Consider the following 9,344-nt stretch of genomic DNA (forward strand, 5'->3'; position numbering starts at 1 on the left):
TGGGGCAAGAAAGAAGGTGGAAAACAATCTGAAAAGAGTGCCCTGCAGAACGGATAACAGTGTGCCACGTATTTAAGAAGATGATCAATTCAATGATCTGTACCTGAGCGCGAAAAATGGGGTCAAGTAAAACAAACACAGTCTCTCCTGCTTGAGGCAGAATTGGCCTGCGTAGCAGTGATAAGACCATTTTTAAGGCCTAATCTTACTGAATTCAACCACATGAGAGGTGGTCTTACATCGTTGGATCTTTTACATGAGATAACATTGCTCTTATTTAGAGGAGAGGAAACTGAAGCAAAGAGAATTTAAAAAGCTGCCCACAGGTGCACCGTGAGGAGTGATGAGCAGGGGGTTGAACTCCAGTCTGTGTGATTCCCACCCTGAGTCTTGGCAGCCCCCATCTGATCACCCATCACTTAGCATCTGTGCCTCTTCAGCTCCTTGGGCCCTTTCCTTGTGTCTGGAGTTGGACTCCTCCCTTGCTCTCTGGTGCTTGTCTTGTTTCTGAGTCACTGGTCTCCTCATGTCACCTGCCTCCTTCCTCTCTGCTGTCGGTTGGGCCTGATTTATGAGCTAGCTCTGCCCTGGTGCTGGCCTGGCCCCCTAACACACTTCTGCCTCACCAAAGTGGCTCCAGTGTTGCATTCCCAAGGTCGGGGGGCTGGAGCAAGAAAGAACACAGCCAGCAATAGGCAGAAAGAGGCATCAATTGGGTCAGGCTTTAACTCCTGAGGGTGTGGTTGTGGGCACTTTGAAATATGGATGACCAGATCCCATCCGCAGAGATTCTGATACAACTAGTCTGGGGTGTAGCCTTGGCAACAAACATTTTTAGAAAGCTTGTCAGGTGACTAGTGATTATACTGTATAGTCGAGGTTGAGAACTACTGGTTGGAAGTTCAAATTTTAGTGCTAAATGGATATGTTATTATTATTATTATTATTTTAAGATTTATTTATTTATTTGACGGAGGTGGGGGAAGAGGGAGAGAGAGAGAATCTCAAGCAAACTCCACGATAAGCATGGAGCCCAACGCGGGGCTTGATCTCATGACCCCGAAGTCATGACCTGACCTGATATCAGGAGTTGGACACTTAACCGACTGAGCCACCCACATGCCCCTGTTTTTATTATTTTTAATGGATAATAATTAATTTTTTATTTTTTTATTATTATCCCATTTAATTTTTTTTTAGCTTTATTGAGTTATAATTGACAAAACTGTAAGATATTTAAACTGTACAGTGTGATGATTTGATGTATGTATACATTGTCAAAAGATTCCTTCCACTGAGTTAATTAACGCATCCATTACCTCATATATTTACCCCTTCCCCCCCTTTTTTGGTAAGAACATTGAAATTTACTTAAATTTCAATGATACAATATGGTTTTATCAACTATGGTCACCATGTTCTTCATGAGATCCTCAGGCCTTATTCATTTTATGACTGAAAGTTTATACCCTTTTACCAACCTCTCCCTATCCAGCCCCTGTCCATCCCCTTATAATGGCTAGTGAGAGCAGATTGTTAAGCCCTGAAGACTTTTCCAAGTTGGCTGGTGGTAGCTTGAAATTAGCCATGGGGAGAGTATTTATGCCACCAAAATTGGCAAATGTGACAAATCAGGACTTGTTCTTTGGAGAGTTGGTTTATCAGAACACTGATGGATAGAATTTGCAGGGGCTATAAAAATTCATGTATGTCAAAGGTCTGAACACAGTACGATGGAGTGCAAGTGTCCATGTGTCAGAGACGTGAGCACACATCAAATGCTTTACAACTTTACAGCCCAGTGATGAAGGGAAAATTATTTTGTCCTACCTGAGCTTTAATTTTCCTAGATTTTAAGTTGGAATAATAATGCCTACCTCACCAAAATGCTGTGAGGACTAAAACTCATGTGTGAAAGAATTTAGCATTATGTACAAAATAGGTGCCTGAAAAATATCAGTTGAATATGCCCAAGGAGCGAAGTCTAGCTAATACACCCATCCATAATGCTTTCAGAAAATGCAAATGATAGTCCTACTTACAAATGTTTAGTGTATGCCTGATTTTATATTTTTCACACATTTGTCTCCTTCACTTACAGCAACCTTTCATGGTGGATGCTGTGCTTTGCCATCATTTTGAAGATGATTGAATTCACAGAGCTAATTTTTTTTTTATAGGGTGTGGGTCCGTTGGATTTCAGACCCACTCCTCTTAACCATTCCATGCTACTGGTAAAGGGCGGTAAATGCTACGTGATGATAATGCATGCAATAAACATGATCACATGTGGTAAGTGTGTCTGCCTCATTCAATTAGGCGTGAGGTCATCTGGAAAGCAGCACCCTTTGCATCAATTAACATGGAATCATAGCTTTGTAGGTCCCTCAGGGGCTGCCTGAGATCTTCGCCAGAAAGTGTGCCATAAATTGTGGTCATGTTTTACACAGTGCCATCACTTTCTTCAATCCTGTGGGAATTAGAGTCTTACTGGAAGAGCTTCTTACCGTCCTTAGCTAGACCAATGTGAAGTCCCATTCTCATTCCACGATCCGATTCACAAACCTTTGATACAACGGTAGTGATCACTGCCTGCCACTCCCTGATGGGTCTCCCCATTCTCTGCTGAGTCTGGGTCAGTTCCTTTAAAGAATATAAAGTGAAGGCACTCATTTCATCCTGGTCTCCTCAATTAATCAATTCTGCCATCCCTGGGCCATTAGAAGATCTCAATTTCTTCATTTATTCACACTACATTTCAAATCAGGGCAAAGATATTTTTTCTCCTCTGGAATTTTCCCTCCGGTCTGATGTGCTGCAGAACAGAGGCAATGTAAGAAGCTTCCTCCTTTTTTTTCATGGAAAAGAAATCTCGAAAATGGATTTTGTTTTCCTACCATTTATTTTTTTATTCAGTAGCTACACTTAATCCCCTTAGAGAACAAGCAGCTTCCTCTCCTCTCCTCTCCTCTCCCTTCCTGGCTCCTTCCCTTCCTCCTGCCTTCTCTCTCTCTTTTTCCTTTTCTCACTTTTATACAGTGACTTCTCCGTAGATCATGTTAAGCATAATTTCACCTCTGAGGAGTGGCCAGAATAGTACTCTGAATCTACAGAGAATGAAACACACAAAATAATCTGTTTCTACAGCAGGGTTGATCAGATTTTGAGAGGAAATTCGAAATCTTGATTTGAGAGTTTCACCTTCAAATATTTTGCATTTAATTTGCAGGTCCTAATTAGTGACTAGTATTCCTAAATCACACCTTATATGTATAACTCAGGTGGTTGTTGGAGATTCTTTTGGTGCATCTTTCTGTGTATGTGTTTGCACTTGTGTGTGTATGTGTGTAGTATGCACAGATGCACCTGTAGGGAGGTTCTGAGGACTGATTTCAAATGATTGAGAAGGGCTTGAAGAACTACAAGCTGATTCCAAGTAGAACCACATTTTAGGGAGATTGTGGAAAGAGATTGGTACACCCCATTCTAATTAGAGAGGGAAGCAGACCCTGAAACTCTCCAACTACAGAAGGATAAATGTGAGCTTTGGTGTGGGGTGAGCATGTGGCTGGGGATAAGTGGGAGTGCGTGGGAGTGTTTGTCATTCCGCAAAGACAACACCATACTTCTTTGCCTGAGGCTTTCTTTATCTTTGCTATAGGCTCTTTCACATGAGAATTCATGGCATATGAAGAATAACCTGTGATTTGACTCTTTTTTTCCATTAACAAGTTTTATTATAATAAATGCTAGGTTAAGAGTCTGGGCATTAAATAATCTAGAATGATGGTTTTATCTTTGTTGCCTGTGCAAATCCAGACAAATTCTTAACTTCATGAACCGCAGCCTTCAATTGGAAAATAGAATTGCTCAGTATCTAACTATGGAGGTTAAATAAGATAATGCCTAGAAAGCCCTTTGTACAAGTTGCAGGCACAGAATAAGGGCTCAACAAATGTGAGTTATTTTAATTGTTTTTATCTATTCACTTCATTAAGATACATCAGATTTCTTTAAGTCTTTGTTCAAACATCTTTTCTGAGACCTTTTTCCTGGCCTTTCAAGGTACAGCTTAGGCAATGTTTCATGTGTCTCTTGAAGCTCAAAACATGTTGCTTTGTGGGGCGCCTGGGTGGCTCAGTCTTTCAGCGTCTGCCTTCAGCTCAGGTCATGATCTCAGGGTCCTGGGATCAAGCACCGCATTGGGCTCCCTGCTCAGCGGGGAGCCTTCTTCTCCCTCTCCCACTCCCCCTGCTTGTGTTCTCTCTCTCACTGTCTCTCTCTCTATCTGTCAAATAAATAAGTAAAATCTTTTAAAAAACAAACAAACAAAGAACATGTTGCTTTGTAATTTATCTGTTTTATTTTTTTAATCTGTCACTTCCAAAGTGCACTGAATCCTCTTGACTAAAGGGAATGCTGTGAATATTGCTCATCTTGGTATATGACTAACCAGTACCTAGCCCAGTACCTATACATTACTGTCTCTGTTTATTCATCAGATATTTACTGAGTGCCTGCTATGTGCCAGATATTATGCTAGGAGCTAGGCATGCAATCCCTATCTTCAGGAAGCTCACAGGCTAGTGAAGAATATGGATGAAGTGTAAATCAACACAGGGGCGCCTAGGTGGCTCAGTCAGTTAAGCATCTGCCTTCGGCTCAGTGTTGGGATCAAGCCCTGGGTCAGTCTCCCTGCTCAGCAGGGAGTCTGTTTCTCTCTCCCTGCCCCTCCACCCTGCTCATGTTCTCTCTCTCTCACTCACTCTCTCTCAAATAAATAAATAAATATCCTAAAAAAGTAAATTAATATGTATTTTGGTAAAAAGGGAAGTTCAGCTACACTTTTTATACTTAGAAGAGGTCAGAGAAAGCTTCCTGGAGGTGGAGGTTATATATAAAGTGATCATGGGTACATATGAGAATTTGAGGATCTTGCTTTAGGTTCCTCCAAAAGCAGAACCCGAGAAAAGAACTAGTTTATTTGGGAGTTGATCCCAGGACTGAGAGAGGAGGGAGAATGAGAGAAGGAAGGAAGAAAAGCCAAGAAAGGTGTAAGATTGAACTGAGTACTGCTCTGGTGAATGAGATGTAGAATACACCATACAAATTCCCTTTGAAGGGCTAGAGGTGGGGCATTTATTTATCAGCCCAGTCTTCTATTGGATGAGGGTTACCTCCAGAGACATGAACTCTCTCGAATTTCTTGTTCTGTACGAAGGCTGAGCCAGCTTCTTTGACTTCAGAAAGAATCTTTTTTTTTTTTACTCTTTTTAAAAAAGATTTTATTTATTTATTTGACAGAGACACAGCGAGAGGGGGAACACAAGCAGAGGGAGTGGGAGAGGGAGAAGCAAACTTCCCACTGAACAGGGAGCCCGATGCGGGGCTCGATGCGGGGCTCGATGCAGGGTTCGATGCGGGCTCCATCCCAGGACCCTGGGATCATGACCTGAGCCGAAGGCTGATGCTTAACGACTGAGCCACCCAGGTGTCCCTGACTTCAGAAAGAATCTTATGGCAGAAAGTGGAGAAAGGTTTGTGGGAGGTGGGACGGTGCAGTGGGAACTGTCCAGCAGAGCTTCAGCTGAAATCACATTGAAGGTAACTGTGTACAATGCAGAGAGCTTTGGCCATCTACCCATTGGGGTGAAAAAGAATGCCTTGCCCTAAACCTCATGGGGAGTTTCCCAGGGTTCAAAACATCTTAAGAACTATGAAAACCATTTCAGAAGTTCCTGAAGTTTCCCACAGTTGCATACTGTCGGGCTCAGTCTGCCTTCCTTCAGTAGCCACCCAACAATTGTAGTTGAGAAATAAACCACTGGTTTTAAAAAGTGTGTAATATATTCATTGGGTGTGATTTAATTTTTTCAGAATAAATTCTAGCATTTTTTGAAACTAAAACTTGTTTTATATTCTCTCAAAGCCTGATTCATCTCTCCCCCTTAGCATGCCTTGTCAAATCATCAACCCCCTGAGGAAGTAACTGATGCTGTTTCCTGAAAAACTAACCACTCTTTTCTTAGCAGGACGACAAGTAGTCTAAGGGAAGGAGAAGAAAGGAATGCATATCAGTTCCCCACAGCATGTACAATATTTGAAAAATAATGCAATGGCCAGTTTCCTCTTGGGGGTGTGGTGGGGAGAGAATGCGACTCTGAAAATCTCTAATGGTTAGATTCAGAAAAGGTTAGGCATAGTCTTTAGCTCCGCCCCCTCCCCCAAATAATTATTTTTGAAAGAATGGCTGCCACTCTACATACTAACCTCTTCAAACTACAATATCCATAAAGATTATGATCCTTTTGTACAGTGAGAAGTGCATGTGCTTTAGAGGCAGAAACAGCTGGGTCCAATTCTGGCTCTGCTGAATGCAAAGTCTGTGACCTCAGGATAAACATTTATTCTTTCTGAGACTCCATTTCCTCATCCTCAAGGGAGAGAAATAATACTTCTTTCACAGTTTTTTTTTTCCAAAGATTAAATGAGGTGCTATCTGTTAAACTGAGTAAAGAGTCAATATTCAACAATGTTAGTTCCTTCCCTATTTCCTTAGCCCAAAGGGCATGAAGCAGTGTCAAGTTCCCACTGTAACCAGAGACCCACATTCCTCAGGGGGTTATCTTTCACATTCAGTACAGTCATCACTGTTGAGTTTCCAGAGCTATGAGAAGCAGATGTGAATTAATTGTATTTACTTATTGGATTTTTCAATTATTTACCTAATTAGACTTATTTTATTTATCATTCACTTATTAGATTTTTCTCAATCAAGCTTTCCACGGACTATCTTTTTCTAAAGCAAATAGAATATAGGAATTATTTGGAATAGACTTTTATAAGGGTCATCCAAAAGGAAAAGGAACCGAGAATATGGACATGCAATTAATGGAAGAGGAAAACCTAATGGTCAATAAACACATGAGAAGATCCTCAGTCTTAATCATATAAATGAAAATACATATTAGGGGATGTGATTTTAAATCCATCCATCAGTAAAAACATAGGAGACCGACAATGCTAAGAGACGGTGAGGTGGTAGAACAGTGGATATCCTTATGTACCGCTGGTGCTTGTGCAACTGAGTAGAGCTACTTTGGAGAGTGATTTGGCAATATGTAGCAAAGTTGCAAGTACATGCACCCTGTGACCAAGTGATTGCAGCTGTAGGTACATCCTCCAGAGCCACATCACATGTGTCCACAGAGATGTGTGAGCATGGTTGCTAACAACACAAATGAAGGAAGGGGCCATCTAAATGTCCAGCAATGGGGGAGCCTAGGTGGCTCAGCCGGTTAAGCACCCAACTCCTGATTTTAGCTCAGGTCTTGATCCTCAGGTCGTGAGTTCAAGCCCTGCATTGGGCTCTGTGCTGGGTGTGGAGACTACTTAAAAAAAATTAGATAAAAATAAAATAAATGTCCAGCAATAAACCTGGATTAGAAATAGTGCTTTCCTAAGCTAGAATGCTATGAAGATGTTATACGATGAGTTAAACAACATGGACAGGCATGATAATATCTCCAAGATGTACTGTTTCATTAAAAACATATCACAATGGGGTGCCTGGGTGGCTCAGTCCATTAAGCGTCTGACTCTTGATTTTGGCTCAGGTCATGATCTCAGGGTGGTGAGATGGAGCCCCAAGGAGGGGTCCCTGCTGAGTGTGTTTATCACAATAGTGAAAAGTTGAAAACAAGTTAAATACCCACAGCAGGGGAAGTGATGGTAGCTAGATCAAACTAGAGGAGTTGTATCAATATGGGTGAATATCAAATGCAGAAGGAAGTATGTGTATCTTTTAAAAGTTAAATGCCTGCAAAATTACACGAGGTATTAGTTAGTAGTACAGTTGGCCCTTGCACAATGCATGGGTTAGGGGCACTGATGCCCCTGCAGTCAAAAATCCGGGATTAATTTAGGACTCCCTAAAAATCTTAACTAGTAGCCCACGGTTGACCAGAAGCCTTACTGATAACATGAACACTCCATTAACAGCTATTTTGTATGTTACATGTATTCTATACTGGTATCTTACAATAAAGTAAGATAGAGAAAAGAAAATACTAAGAAAATCATAAGGAAGAGAAAAATACATGTGTGCATATTTATTTGAAAAGAAAATCTGCCTGTAGGCAGGCCGAACTGGGTGGGCTGGACAGGGGCAGTAGCGGGTAGCAGGGGGCCTGGGATGGAGATCTTCCTAAGCCTGGAGGTCTTGGTTCAGTGGGCAGCTGGGGGGCAGACCCACAGGTGGCTGCAGGGCATGGAGGCACAGTACAGCTCTCTCCTCTGCCTGGAGGTGCACCCCCTCCCTGTGGCCGTGGACAGCTATGGCCACTCATGAGCATGCTCGCCTCCAGAAGGCTGAGGGGGTGGGGTGCAGAAGCAGGGAGGGGAACAAGCCTAATCCAGGAGGGATCTGGGGCCCTGGCCCCTTTTGTGCAGCCCAGCATGGAGCACTGGGAGGAGAGAGGGCAGGGAAGCTGGGTCTGCTGGGGTCCCCGCACAGTACCACCTCTGCCCTCTGGACACATTGCTCTGCTTCAGCCCAGTGTCCTGCCCGTCAGCCCCCATGCTTGACTCCACCACCCCTTTTGCACGGACAAGGGGATCCTGCAGCTCTGACTGGTGGTAGCCCCAGGGGTGCTGATGGCCTTGAGGGGCCTCCCCAGGTGCTCAGAGGGCAGCAGGTACAACCTCCATGGCAGTGGCCTTCCATTTGATTCCGTGGACACTGAGGTGGGCAGTTGTGAATAAATGCCTTGTAGATTTTGCTGTCATTTCTCAAAAGAGAAAAAAATCCATCCATAAGGCGATCCCTGCAGTTTAAAACCATGTTATTCGAGGGTCAACTGTCTATACCTATGTAACTGAAGTATGGTTGCATACGTGGGAAAAGTCACTAAATGGGGAGTAAATGTCATGGGGGATATGGGGAGGAAAGAGAATCTAATGGGTGAGAACAGGGCTGTTTTATGTAATCTGAAATATTCCAAATGACTAATGGAAAATAAGGGTCCTAATGAGGGGACATTGCCTCTACTAATTTAAATAGTATTTTAAAATTAAAAAAAAAAAGAACGGTCATGTTTCCCTTCCATTAGCTATAAGATCAAGGCAGGAAATGCCTAAGTTGTATTTCTACACTTTGGACTTTTCTGAGTTCATGAGATGAGCTCAGCATCTCTGTCTCTGTTTCAGTCCTGGGCAAGATTCAGAGACAAGACAGGGAAACAGGATGAGCCTGTCTGGAAACTGATGCTCCAACCAGATGTCAGCACATGCCCCTCTCTTCTTGGCTTGTATATTCATTTCCCCTTCACCTCCCTCCGCACCTC

Source organism: Mirounga angustirostris, unplaced genomic scaffold, assembly GCF_029215605.1.
Source record: "Mirounga angustirostris isolate CCGP_5_RB_7025 unplaced genomic scaffold, mMirAng1.0.hap1 SCAF_9, whole genome shotgun sequence".
NCBI classification, from domain to species: domain Eukaryota; kingdom Metazoa; phylum Chordata; class Mammalia; order Carnivora; family Phocidae; genus Mirounga; species Mirounga angustirostris.